The sequence below is a fragment of the Neopelma chrysocephalum genome, unplaced genomic scaffold (genome assembly GCF_003984885.1).
Source record: "Neopelma chrysocephalum unplaced genomic scaffold, ASM398488v2 Primary Assembly neopelma1_143, whole genome shotgun sequence".
Classification (NCBI taxonomy): domain Eukaryota; kingdom Metazoa; phylum Chordata; class Aves; order Passeriformes; family Pipridae; genus Neopelma; species Neopelma chrysocephalum.
The window spans coordinates 5,530,845-5,543,430 of NW_020897805.1; the positions used below are offsets into that span (position 1 = coordinate 5,530,845).

Genomic DNA, 12,586 nt, shown 5'->3' on the forward strand with positions numbered 1-12,586 from the left:
CTAGCATTTGTGTAGCATTCTCTATTTTGTTTGATCTGTCTGGAAAAAAGCTCAGGGTTTTCTGGTGGACCCAGGGGCATGATTGTGTAACTGCTCTGTTCTGTCAAAGTGGAAAGGATGCCTGATGAGGAGGTATCCTGTTTGGGAGTGCTTGTGGATTCATGGTTCCTCCATTCTGTTTAGGCCCAGTAAGAGGAGAGGGATACTCTTGTTTTCAGCTCATGACAAAGTGTAGTTAACCAAGACAGTAGCTGAACACCAAAAGTATGTCACAGAAAGCTTTTTTTGTGAAAGTGGCAATATTTGTAGTTTTGTTGGAGAGAAATGGCTAATTTTATTTCTTTTTAATATTTTGTTTTGTTGAAGAAGGTAGCATCAAACATACTATTTGCTTTTTCATAGTTCTAAAATCTGGTGCTGTTACCTTTGCCATAGTGGAGAAAGAGACAGAAACTTACTTTGACTAGATTTTTTGGATGACACTCACCTGTCTGTCAGAGGGTCGTAAACTTCCAGCTTGGAGACATTTACCTTGTTCTTTGAGACAGGTCATTATCTGGCAAAGTTAACATGGTAATAGAGAGAATAATTTCAATGAATTCACCCACTGAGAACTGGACCGCACACTGTCATGTACATGTTGGCTTTGAGAGCAAAGCAGTACCTTGCATGGCCATGTAAATGTGTCTTCACCAATTCTTGGATTTAACTGAAGGGTTAGACAAAAATCTGTCTGCCTTTTCTTCCTGGTCTCATCTTTTATCCTTTTTTCCCAGCCTGTGAACAAACAGTACAGCTGTTCTCCTGAAGGCACATACGCTTTTGGAGTGGTTAACACAGCAGTGGTGTAGAGGGTGCACTGTTTTGGGAAGGAAAGCCATCCTTCCTTGGTGCCCAGCATCTGCATGTTTTATAACCTGGTTGGCAACCAGTGGCTCATGCAGCCAGACTGAGAGCTGTCTGCCACCCTTCTTACCCCTCACTCCAGCCCCAGAGAAATGCTATAAATGGTAATCCATGTGCCTCTTTAACTAGATCAGGTTTCAACACAGGGTCAGGACAGGCTTCTTTCTTCCCAGCTCTGTGACTTGTGAGACACCCACAATATCCTTGCTGACTTCTGTTCCAGGATCAAGGTTGTGTTTTACCTTCATCTTTTTTAGTGCTTTAAAGCTACAAACCCCAAACTTGTATATGATCAGCTAGTTAGGAAATGAAGTGTGTGTTAAGAAGTGTTCCAGAATAGATGAAAGGGCAAACCGAAGAGGTGGCTGTGTATTTATGCTTAAAAAACCCCCAGACTTCTGTGGAAGGCTGGAACAGCTTGTGTGGTCTCTTTGTAGCTGATTCCCTCAGTATTTGTAAGTGTATGTGCTTTAAAATCAAACATAGCTTTTTTGATGTACAGTGGAAAAAGCCAAAGTAACAGGCTTTCCTAATACATGCAATTAGTTTCTCATGGCACAGGAGACTCTTCAGGGTATGTTGAAGGAAGCTGGATCTTCAGGGTGCAGGCTTTTTTCTTTAACTCTGTCCATACAAACAAAAACACAGAATGATTTTTGTGCACAGCGAAGGTCTGATAGCCCCTGAGAAGTGCCCTATTTGAGGCTGCAATAATAATCTGTTTATGTTCTGAATATTTGTGGCTCGGGTAGCTCTGGCACGATGTCCACTATGGAGCTTCAGGGCAGTAGGAGCTGGCTCAGGTGAGCACAGAGCTGATTTTGAGAGCTTCCTTGCTGCCCAGGACCCAGGCACAGCCTTCTGAAGGAGCATAGGAAGTCCCAAAAAGAATGGACTGGGTTTCTTAAGCCATTCTTCATGACAGACCACAGGTGTGGCTTTAACCAAACACTGTCCATTGTTTTTGTAAGGTGTTTTTGTAAGATATTTTGTAAGAAAATACCAGGCAAAATCACTGAGTTGGGTCACATCTCTCTATTCTTACCACTTGAAAAACTTATAGCTGTTTTAAATCCAGGGACTTCTACCTTTTGTGTTTCTGTTTCCTGTCAGTTTCCTTATCTCTCTTCTGAAATTCTTGAAAAGAGGAAGATGGAGAAAATCTTTCTATATTTAAATTACAAGGAAGCTGCCCCTTTCTGAGTGTCTGTGTGATACCTTCCTGCCACGCTGAGCACAGTTATCAGGCCCTGTACTAAAGCTGTGCTGAAATTTTAGTTACAGTTTAGGGGAAGTATGAAAACGCTCTCTGGTGTCAAAAATATTAGGTTGTGATGGGAACAGAGGAAGTTGTTTCTGCTGCTTGTGTCACGGTGCATCAGAACACATTGAGAAATATCATCAAATGATGCTGGATCACTCAGGCAACCCCACTTAATTGGAGGCGCACGTCACACAGCTGATTTCTAGAAACAGAGTAGCATTTCTCCCCTCTTTCCTTCCAGAAAGCTTGCTGGATTGCTGCAGTTGCAAGGCTTTATAATGCCTACCCAGCCGTTCAGAGAGATATGCTAGAAGTTGTAATTGCTGTGTGGTTTTGTTGATATTTTCTTGCTCAAATTGGAAACAAGCAGGCCTATTTCTTTCATCATTCAGCAACTGGGTTTTTGGTCGCTTGCAATTCAGAGGAAAATAGAATTCTTTGTATATTTGCATAACTGTTTTTACGTGCTGAAATGTTTGAACTAATTCTTCTGCTCTTCAGTGTAATTGTTGCAGACTCATGTAAATGCTCAGCAGTCCTAAACATGTCATTTTTAGTATATTTTGGACTGGTGAACAAGGACTGCTGTGAAATTATAGCTGAAAAGATTTTAATAAAACTTCATGAAAATTTCATTCTTGAAGAACTTTGAAAATGAGAAGTATTTTTACGAAGGGCGCGTTTATTTAGAATACACATTTTTTGGTTGTAGTCTAAAGTGCTACAGGGGTTTTTAGCAGCTAAATATGAAATAACATATAACAGTAAGGCTAATGGTGAAAAAGACCTTTTCCATAAAAAGACATTTGATGGGCCTCAAGTCTTACAGTTCATTGGTTGAATGGTCCATCAGTGCTGTGTTAGTGGCTATATTTTTCCGGAGTTTTTTTTTCTGAGACCTATAGTCACAAATTCTTTTGTGCTCAGTCTGTTGGAATATTCCTCTGCAAGAGTTAAGTATGTGTAGGAAAAACTGACAACAGACCAGCTTTCCTGGCTCCTCTAGTCCATTTAGAGACTTGTCAGTCAACATTCCTGCCCTATTAGATCCTGCATCCTTGTAGGGAAGCCACAAGGGAAAGAGCAAAGAGGTGATTTGCTAGAAGCACTTCTAGGGGTGTGGGGGAAGAAAGCACCTTCTTGTTGTTTGCAGTATTTGGCTGGTTTGTTTGTTTGACAAAATTCCAGTGGGAGGAATATAAGCCATCATATTGTGAGGTGGAATGGTAAAGTTGTGGTGGGCTCACTTTTCCCTTTCCCAATTCCGCTGCTTGCTTTACTGCAGCACCTGTCCTCAAGGGCCTGGGGTATTAGTATTCTTAATATTAGTTTTGTTATTATTCTTAATATTTCCATTTCAAAATGGAAGATACACATTTTAAACTTACACTGAAGACCTCCAGTATCCACAATATTTGCTATAATTTTATTCTTTTCTGTGCAGCTAACTCATCTAGCCTGTTGTTTAAAATTGTCTTTTGGTAAATAAGAATGAATATGTGAAAATTCTAGAAATCTGTAAGTTGAATCCGTGGTGTCACCTTGGTGTCAGATGAGCATAAGAAGTCGTTTTTGTCAGCAGCTGGATCAAACTGTGCCGTGAACATGTGACACACATCTAGCTTCTGTCATGCCTTTTCTGGCTCTTCCTTCATACGTGTGCACTTGTTACTCGAGTTTCTGCTCTTGTGTGCATTGGTGCAACAGCAAATCCGTAGTGGGATGACTTACACAGCGTTTGCACATAAGGACCATTTACCTGTCCGTAAAAGCAGAAGGTGTTTTCAAAAAAGTTGTTTGCAGGGGTGATAATACTGTTAATAGTAAGACCTTCAGCTGTGCAGACCTCTACCATTGTCTCTTGAAGGAGACGTCTCCTCCCTGGTGGTGTTCACTCCATATTGCTTCTGTAGCTTACACAAGAAGAGCCCTAAATATTGTACATGGGTGGGTCACACAGCAGGTGCTGTGGGCGGTTTTGTAAGCACATGCAAATGAAAAAAGGTGGATGGGGAAGCATTTTTCCTTTTGACTTCGAAATATCTCAGTAATGTCCAACTGGCTGGTAGGACCTGTGAGAATAGGTTGCATGAATTTTGCATCTTCCACAGTGGTTATCAGTTTGTATAGTGGCCGTTTTAAGTAATCACCTTGAGATTTTAACTCTGCAAAGATTAAGAGATTAAAATAATAAAGATTAAGTCAGTTGATTAAAAAGTGCTATAAAAAGCACAATACAAGAAAGTAAATTACTCAAATGAGTGAAAAAAATTAACTGGGAAACAAAATATGTCCAGCAAATGTGCTGCTGTTTGTTTGGGTGTACTGAAGACTTAGTTATTTTTCAAAATCAGTGAATTTATTCTCCTGAAATTTAGAAAATGAATAAGTGTATTTATTTAAAATAAATTCTGAAAGTTTATACAGTACATAAGTTGGAGGAATTGGTGCTTCCCCCCCTCCCTTGCCATCAGCTCACTTTATACTCTTGGATGGTGTTATTTGTCTTTAAAGAATGTGCTATTGACAATAATCTTCCAGTAAAGGGGATGACGTAATACTTTATTAATGTCTTTAAAACACCTTGATAAGGTAGGAACTGCATGAAAGAAAAGCACCAACCCCAACTTTTCATATGTACCTCAAATTATGAAATGGTCCATAACACAGAATTATTTATGTAGACACCCCACTTTGCCGGAATCCTTCACTTAATCTTCTACTGAAAGACATTGTTAAAGCAGATTGTTTTTTAAGGGTGGCCGTTAAGCAAGTCTAGAACAAATAAACCTATTTTCATCAATAAAAACCATTAAAAAATAAAGTATTATTCTAATAATTAAACATTATTCTAATAGTGCAATAGTATTCTAACAAAGAGTATGGCCACTGCTTTGAGAAAATTAACTCCTTGATTTGTCAACATATTTAGGACTGAAACTACTGACTGAAAGTCACAAGGGCATTAGAGAAGAAAGCTCTGGTATCGTTGCAGTGCCTGTTGGAATGATAAAGTTAAAGAAACCTCAGCATTGTTGCTGTAGTCACATATAGAGACATCTCATGCTAGGATGGTATGATAGGGAGATACTGATGGAGAATGGCTCGTTTCACTTGCCAAAAAGAGCAAGTGAACTGGTTAGGCAAACCAATTTCGTAATTCGGTTGAGCTGTATTTGCAAATTTAAAGATAGGCTGGAGCCTTGCATGACTGAGCACGGCCTTGGAGAAAGAGCAAACAGCTCTGTCTTTGTCTCCTGGCTTTTAGCCTGTAAAATCACTGTTTGTGAGTGGTTGAGGAAAAATAATTCAGACCCCTCTTTTTTACTTTCAGTCTTTATAAACCATACTATTCCCGATGCTCTCAGCTGACATAGGAGCAGTCCAGGTGCTGGTGGTAAAAGAAGTATGAAGACTGGACAAACAATCAACAGGTTGCTGTAAAGACGTACTGCCACTAGCATGCCCCATTTCCATCTTCAGTCAGATCTGGACCACAGCCTTTAGACCTCTAAGTCGCAGTTTTCTCTTGGGCAGATGAGGGTGGGGTGGAACAGCAGTTTCCAATGAAAGAAGTTTTATTTTCTGCATGTTCCCTTATTTAACATAAAGTTTTATCTAAGTATATCATAAATGTATATACTGCAGTTATATAGATATGAAAGGTACAGATCAGGAAGATGTAATTCTGATCAGCAGATCTAGGGAGTGATCCTTGTTTTAGCTCTTCTGGCTTCTGTGTATAGTGCTTGAGGATCAGGATGTTTAATATGTCTCTAACACTTCTGTAAAACTAACAGACAAGCCAAGGTTGCAATATCTTTCCTTTCTTCCAGTATATTCACATAGATGTGCAATCTTCCTCAGAGAGCTTGTATAGGAGAGTCAGGCAGCAGAACAAGGCTATTCAGTTACCAGGCATTTACTTTTTCTGAAACCAGTACTGATTTATACACACACTTTATACTAAAAGTGTATGAGAGAAGCATCAATGGAAATCTGCATTAGTTCGCATTTTGTTCCCTTACAGCTCATAACTGGACAGCTTGGGTTTTTTGCAGTTCAGTGATGCTGGTATTTTTTATTTGTTCTTTTTCTCATGTGTTTAGCATGTGATCTTGCCCAGTGTTTTCTTCATGTTAAGAGTCTGCTGGTCTTTGCTCAGTATTTACTGTTTTATTTTGAAAAAGAAGCTGCAATGGACAAAGGGGGCAAAGGTGACTCCCTTTCGTTCTGTTTTTCATAAGTAGGCATGGCTAACATGGTTTTAATCTCTCTCTCAGTGTATCTAGTGCCTCTCAAAATGCGAGCTTAATAAAATATTTATAAAGCCTCCGATGGAATGAGCCATGTAAGTGCAAGATAATTCTATTAATTAGGGATCTCTCAATCTTACAAACACTAAATTGGGAGGGGGGGATTATCTGAATACAAAATGCACAGCTTGAGCCTTTTAATTTTTTGATAAATAAAAGAATCTTTGATATTGAAAGGGACTGTAGAGAATTGAACTATCTGTAACCATATCCAGATAAACAAAAATCACACTCCCAGAAGACAGAAAATAGCTCAATACTCCCCTCTATGCTCTTATAAAAGAAAAAGACCATTTGTTTTGAATATTCATTGCAGATGAGTTTTTAATATACTGCGTATAGCTGCTTGTGGATAAGGCAAAATGTGTGTAATCACAGTTGACTGTAAAAAAAAATTAAAATAGAGAGACCACCTATTTCAGGTTGCGTAATTTTCATTGTTTAAAGCATATCCTTGGTTAATGTCCTGTATTTCTGTAACCCCCCCAGAACTCTGTGGCAGCCAGTGGAGGGCATGCCAGGGAGAGAGAGAGTTCTTGATGGATGGGGATCTGGAGTAGAGACCTGTGCATAGGAGGAGGAGACAGGCCTGTGGTTGGGCTCACTCACAGAGCTTGCTCAGATTTTAAAGTACTAAAGGCTCCATTAATGTATTAAAGCAAATGGCCTTGGCTGATTTGCAGGTCTTATGGTGCTGAATGAGATATCAAATTTAGGTCTAGTGAGAACATACTTGTGCACTGAGTAATACACAGCGACCAGCTTTGTCTCCCCTCAGTTATGCTGTATCAAGGGCATCTGGCAGGATCCTGTTTGCATTCTTAAGAGAGGTGATTAGTTTTTGTCTGGGAGCTGAACCTCTTTGCCCAACATGCAGGACCACCATAATTCTGCTTCTGGATTATTTCAGTTGAAGGGCATGTAATCTCTTTCTGTTCTCTCCGCCCTTTCTCTTTCCAGATCCCTTTTTTTCCTACTCCCTTCTTCACCCCCCTTCAGTACAACAGTGCATTTTCATTACATGTGATTGCAGGCATGTCTGGATGAATATTAAGATAAACAAAAAATAGTCTGAATCTGCCAAAGCACCTAGTCACCAAATCCTGTCTCAAGGATCAGAGTCAGATATACACCAGAGTTATAAAAGTCATGTAGGCATGGGTCTGCTCCTTCATCAGCCATTATCAATTGGTTTTGTTCCAAAGGAACTATGGTTGCTGCATTTACAGTTTTGAGCATCCTTATTTTTATATAAAAATTTCTATAGCTACAGCATGGTTTGTTTTGTTATTAAATTCCTAGATTTTACAACCATATGAGAATTTTAATTTCCATTGTTGTGGAGAAAGGCTTGAAAACCTGCATCCTCGCAGCTGAAAATGGCAAGCAGGTCCTGTGAACTTCAGAGTTGTATACATGTGCATTTCAAATGTCATGAGCTCTATGCAAAGTTTACATCATCTGAATATCTGGCTTATCATTTGGAAAAGATGGGCTTGGTACTGAGTTTTATATCACTTGAAATTCTGGATCTGTTGCAAAGTTTTGAGAACACATAGATTAACCTGTTGTCTAAACTTGACTGACATCTGAGGATTAACCTAAGAGTAAATATGTACAATATCAGAACAATAAAAGTCAATTTTTCCTTTCGGCACCTTTCTTTTTATGCACTGTGTTTTATGGAGAACAATGAGGAATATTAAAACCAAAAATATTTCTCTAGGTTTAAATAATTGAAAGTACCATTATTTTTAAAAAAGGAGGATGTTGTGAGGCAGGAATATTTATGCTGTATTAACTGTGTCTTCCTCTTAAATTGATGGTATAGCTCCACCTTTGGGAGAAGTTTCGTGATGCGTTTAATCCAAAGCAGCTGCTAGGAGCAGGGTCCTGGTAACTTCCAAGCCCTACCTTTTGTTTGCTGCCACTTCCTTTGAGTCAGGTCTAATGATTGTGTGGTCACATGATTGTGGGGAGCCTCACTGTAAGTGATGACTGAAAGTCAGCATTTAGGGGGTTAGTTCATGGTCAGAACAGCAAGTGTGGTCTGAGGCACTGAAAGTGGTGGAAGTACGTGGTTTGGCAAAGAATCTCTCAGGGGCAGCTTGCCATGAGGCTAAGCATTATCAAGGAAATGTATCCTTAGTTTTAGGTCAACTTCAGTCTAGTATTGGTATGAAAAAATTACGTGCTGTAACCCATGCCCGTTCCTATGGGCACCTGAATGGCCTGCTGCTGGAGCGGCTCACACTGCTGCTGTATCCCCTGCTACTGCTCAGGTTCAGGGACCTGCACTGCATGCCTTTTTGGGAAACCAGTGCAGCTCAAATTGTTATATAGGATGGGGCTAGTTCACCATGCAGCCATGTGTCCTCTTGTGCTGTGCAGGAGAGCAGGAGGAGAAGGCAGAGCCGTGGGAGACAGGAGCCTGTCAGGGCTGGCAGCCACCGCTGCTTGCATTAGCTGGCAGTGCTTGAGGAACAGCAGCCCAAGCTTTCTGTCCTGCAGGAGAGCAGCTGCCTCCTGGATTTAGTTTCCCCAATTGGTGTACCAGAACGCTTGCCAAGCGTGCAGCCTTGCCACATGGTGTGTAGGAACGGGTTAATTCCAGAGCGAAGAAAAGGCTACCTACCAGCTCTCTGTGTTTTCTTTTTCTGTGCACTGAAAAGCTCCCTGTGTTGCCAGTGTTTTCTGTCGCTAATGCAAAATTCCCAGACTCGCTGATTAGTGAAGCTAGACAGTAGACAGGGTCCAAGTGGCTAACCATGTGAGAAATTCAGTGACTGTAGGGTACTGTTAATTAACCTAGAATCTAGCAACATGGCATAGTGTCTGTGTGATAAGTTATATTATCTTCAGCAGTTCAATTAAATCAAGGAGTGAGACACAGAGCAGACGTAACTCGGCAAAACAAACAGACAACTTGAGTCAGCCTTCATAATTTGCTGCGACATCACGTAAATAAATGCAGTAACTTGTTTAGCATAGTTAAGCAGTTTGCTGCTCAAAAACTTATTTGCATGACATCTCATTTTGAATAGGTTAAGTTGTGGCAAATTAGGTCTGTGCCTTCAGTCTAATGTATTCCACAGAAAAGAGGAAAAAAATCCTTCACCAGGGATGTCATTTGTAAATTGAAATTCTACATTTGTTTTCTATAGTAACAAACTGGAACATATGGATTTCGTGTTTAAATGATTCACTTTCCATACCATTGCTGTCATGTTAGCATTTCTTGATGTGTGTGAGATAATGTTAAGCCTCCGTAATTGCTCTTAATTTTGACTAATATTCTTCCATTACTTACTAGACTGCTCTAAGATACACAAGTGTACATGTGGGTTGCAGTCTTCTATATTTAGAGGAGATAAGGCTGTTGTCCTTGCCGTGTTTCAATGTGGATAATTGGTTTCTGTCTCTAAAATCATATTGAGTCTTTGGTTGCAGGAAGTGGTTTGCACCCACTTTGGTGTGGGTGTGATGACTGATAGTACTCAACTGTGCTTTAGTATCCTTCTAAAAAATAAGATCTTTCTTATATATGCCTGTTTAACTCATAGGGGTCTGAATTCATATGTGGAATGAAGGTTATGTTTTTGGCCCATTGCAGAGTTTTTATTGCATGTTAAGACTTTTTGATTACTGTTTGATGGGAAGGGAGTAACAGTTTCAAGCGGTGGCTGCGCTTTGAAGTGTTTGGACCAAAATTGCCACGTATCAGCTGTTGTGTGTAACTCTTAATGTGAGTGTTGTTGTTGTCCTCACTCCAGGCAACTACAGGGCAGTAAACCATGGAACAGGTGCACAGACAGTTGCTGCGAAATCTGATGAATTTGTGTCCTAATGTACCTGCATCCTCTGCCTGTGTGTCCTCACAAATTTACGAAGATAGTCTGTTCTTTAAGTAAATGGAGCGTTTACGCCAGAGGTGGTCACAGGCAGCAGTAGATGGTCCCATCTTCCCTGGAATCCCCCCCCCAAATGTCAGCCCAGTCCTCAGAAGAGGGGTTTGGTGGTACAGTTCGCTCTTCTTGGACATAGTAAAATGGAGAGTGTAGTGGGTTTCTGTGGCTGGGTTTTGGTTGCAGGGGGGCCTATAGGGATGTCTTCTGTTAGAAGCTGCCAGAAGCTTCCCCTGTCCCGTGGAGCCAATGCCAGCCGGCTCCAGGATGGACTTCCTGCTGCTGGCCAAGGCTGAGCCAATTAGGAGCAATAGTAACACCTCTGTGATAACATATTTAAGAAAAGAAGATTGTTGTGCAGAAGAAATTCCAGCCAGGGAAGAGCGGAGTTAGAACATGGGAATAACAATGTAGACACCAAGGCCAGTGCAGAAGGAGAGGCAGGAGGTGCTCCAGGTGCCGGAGCTGAGGTTCCCCTGCAGCCCGTGTTACAGACCATGGTGGGGCAGCTGTGCCCCTGCAGCCCATGGAGGACCATCAGGGTGCAGAGACCCACCTGCAGCCCATGGAGGAGCCCATGCTGGAGCAGGTGGATGCATGAAGGAGGCTGTGACCCCGTGGGAGGCCCAGGATGGAGCAGGGTCCTGCCCGAGACCTGCAGCCCGTGGAGAGGGAAGCCCAAGCTGGAGCAGGTTTTTCCCGGGTAGGACTGTGGTCCCTATGGGGGACCCACGTCAGTACAGCTCATCCATGAAGAACTGCACCCCATGGAGGAGTGACCCACAGGACAGCAGTTTGGGAAGAGCTGCTGCCCGAGGGATGGACTCACGCTGGTGAGGTCCATCAAAGACTGTCTCCCGTGGGAGGGACCCCACAGGAGCAGGGGAAGGACTCCTCTCTCTGAGCAGCAGCAGAAACAACAACTGACCACAACCCCTATTCCCCATCCCGCTGCACTGCTGGGGGGGGGGGAGGAGGAGGGAGAACGTGGAAGGAAGGAGGGGTGGGAGAAAGGTGTTTTTTAAGACTGTTTTATTTCTCACTCTTTGGCTCTTATCCTGTTAGTAATAAATATAAGTACTATCCCCACTTTGAGTCTTGTTTTGCCCGTGAAGGTAATCAGTCACTGACCTCTCCCAGCCCTTATCTCTACTCATGAATTCTTACCTGTTTTTTTTTTCCTCTCTCCTCTGTCCAGTTGCAGAGAGAGAGTGAGTGAGCGGCGTTAGTGGGTACCTGGTATCTGGCCAGGGTCAACCCTGGCAAAAATCTTCTGCTGTTTTCTCTATTCCACAAACCAGACTGTTCACTGAAGAGCTACAAAGAACACAAGATTCCTTAGATCTAAAATAAATTACTCTGAGAGACTGTCCCTTCAGAGGGGGTCCCTTGTGATCCCTGCAATAATGATACACTCACATGCATCAAGTACTTCTGTGATTTCCATTCAGGCTAAGGGAATATTAGGTTTGGGGTGTTATAAATTATTAGACTGAAAATCTTCTAAATTTTTTCAACTATGGAAATTGTTATGTTTCACTAATAGCCTTCTAAAAAGCAAATGATACTGAAAGCAATCTGGTAAATAACTCCTTTCTTCAGTTCATTGGCTTTGTTCATCTCTGCTTCAGATTTTATTCATACAAATTCTCTCCACTTATTGAAAACATGACTGCTTGTAAGCATGGTGGTGTTAGGTGGCCCTTCACTAGTAGCTTTGAAGATAAACCAAGATGTGTCATAGGCAGATCCGGTTCATTGTCACTTTTTTCTAAACCATCTACTAATGAGGTGATTTTTTTCCCCCTTGTTTACATGAAGCACAGTTTCAGACTAGACTCTTCAGGCACATGCCTTGCTTCTGTCAAAATGCTGCCAATAATTTCAGTTGAAGAGGATAGAGCTATGCATGGGAAATGCTTCACAACAAAGCTGATGGATGGATCTGGCATAAGCTTTGTTTTGTACTTCTGTTCTTGGATCGAGAGCTGAGAAAATCTCTTTAATTTCCTGTTCAATGAATATAGTAGATGTAATATACTTCTCAGGCAGGCTTTTTGTTGTGAGGATGTGAATGACATTGGGGCTTTTTTGCCACAGGTACAGTGTTTAAGTTGTCAATAAATAAAAATCACAGTAGGCATTTGGAATGTCTTCTTGCAAAACTTAGGGAAGGAATTGTACCTGCCTTCATG

At 41.4% G+C, this 12,586-nt stretch overlaps 1 protein-coding gene across 5 annotated transcripts in view; it reads left to right on the plus strand.

Annotated features, from left to right (window-relative positions):
* Positions 1 to 12,586, plus strand: part of ZMIZ1 (zinc finger MIZ-type containing 1) — a 298,803-nt gene that overhangs the window by 143,445 nt on the left and 142,772 nt on the right. The gene's annotated exons all lie outside the window — the stretch shown is intronic.